Here is a 1,868-nt window from a genome sequence, read left to right as displayed (position 1 = left end):
CAAGTGAACTTTCTTAGGACTACGTGGACAGATTCAAAACACAGTCTCTCGGGCAGTCAAGGAAAAACTGTTGTCTCTTTGCCTCTCCCATCCCTCCACCAAATAGAAGGCTCAGCACTTTATTTACTCTTTGAACATTGTAAACAATATGTACATCACTTGGTCCTTTTATCTGAGAATCTGCAAATAAATATCTTTTGAATGGGGACCAACCAATAGGCTGAACTGGAGGCTGTACATCAAGGTAGGGCACATTCTCTACTTTTGGGGCTCCAAAATAATAATGACCTCTTTGAGCTACAATTTTCAGTGACTGGTTGAAGCCTCTGGCAACGGGCATCTATAAAACTGTGGCAGGCTATCTTGCTAGCCTGCAAGTGGGGTAAAATTTTAGACCCTTTGCAGTTTATGATACCTAATTCATCTTGAATCCACATATTAGAAGTTTGTGAAAATATACACTATACTTATTTATAGTTTTGAAAAAGTATTGCTTTTGGGGGTGGAACATTCCAGTACACTATTTTTTTCAAAGCAACATTAACACAGTCACTCAATTTAAGTAAAGCTTCTATCTCAAGTCTCCTCTGGTAAGAACAGAAGTTTACATATCAGAATAAATTGAGAAAGATGTAGAAATGGGCATTGAGGAGAACAGCAGAGATCTTCACCTTATTCTATTTTTTAAGAAGCATTACTAAAGACAAATGATTAAATATTTTATAGAAATTACCATTTTAATTAAAATGCAGACTAGAGAACTTAGTAGAAGAGGAAACACTGGGGGCTTAAAATCCTTGAAAACATCAGAATTTAAAGCTATTAGTTTTCACATTATCCTTTGAGCCATCTATTAAGTTCCTAGCTGAATATTAAAATATATTAATAAAAGAACAAAATATTGAATCCCTTCATTTAGTGTATAACTACAGATTATAAATAGAGCTGAGAATACATTTATTTCCCCAAGTCTGTTCCATTAAACAGTGCTGATGATCCAGATGAATTTCTATTTTATTTTATTTTATTTACAAACAGTGAAATTCACTTTTTTGGATGTACAGTTCTGTATGTTTTAACACATATAGATTCTTTAACCATACTGCAAAAGAATGCAGAAGAATTCCAGCAACCAAAAGAGTTCCCTCAGGCTGCCACCTGTATTCAGGCCCTTCTTACTCCTAAGCTCTGGCAAACATTGATCTGTTCTATTCCTTTTTAGCGGGTGGGGGAGCATTTCCAGAATGTTATGCTAATGGACTCACACAGTATATAGCCTTTTGAGTTTGAATTCTTTGACTTAGCATAATTCTCTGGAGATTCATCCAAGTTCTGGCATGTATCAACAGTTCATTCCTTTTTATTGGTGATTAGTACTCCATATGTAGATTTCCACAGTTTGTTTCTGCATTCACCCATTGAAGGACATTTGTGATGTTTCTGGCTCTAGATGATCATTAATAATGCTACTATAAACATTTATGTACAGGTTTTTACATGAACATGAACTTTCATTTCTCTAATATACGTACCTAAAGGTGGGACTGCTCAGTCATATAGTAAGTGTGTGCTTAACTCTTTGAGAAACTGTCAAACTGTTTCCCAAAGCGACTGTACCATTCTACATTCCCATCGGCAATGTATGAGAGCTCCTTTTGCTCTACATCCTTATCAATACTGGACATCCTCCGTATTTTTTATTTTAGCCAAGGTAATAGGTACGTAATGCTGTCTCATGGTGGTTTTCATTTTTATTTCCCTAATGATGTAGAACATCTTTTCTATTTGCCATCTATATGTCTTTTTTGGTGAAGTACCTGTTTAAATCTTTTGTCCATTTTTTAAAATTGGGTTCCAGTACAACATTG

This window comes from Lagenorhynchus albirostris, chromosome 5 (assembly GCF_949774975.1).
Source record: "Lagenorhynchus albirostris chromosome 5, mLagAlb1.1, whole genome shotgun sequence".
NCBI lineage: Eukaryota > Metazoa > Chordata > Mammalia > Artiodactyla > Delphinidae > Lagenorhynchus > Lagenorhynchus albirostris.
The sequence above is the reverse complement of the archived record's forward strand: the minus strand, read 5'-3'. Positions refer to the sequence as shown.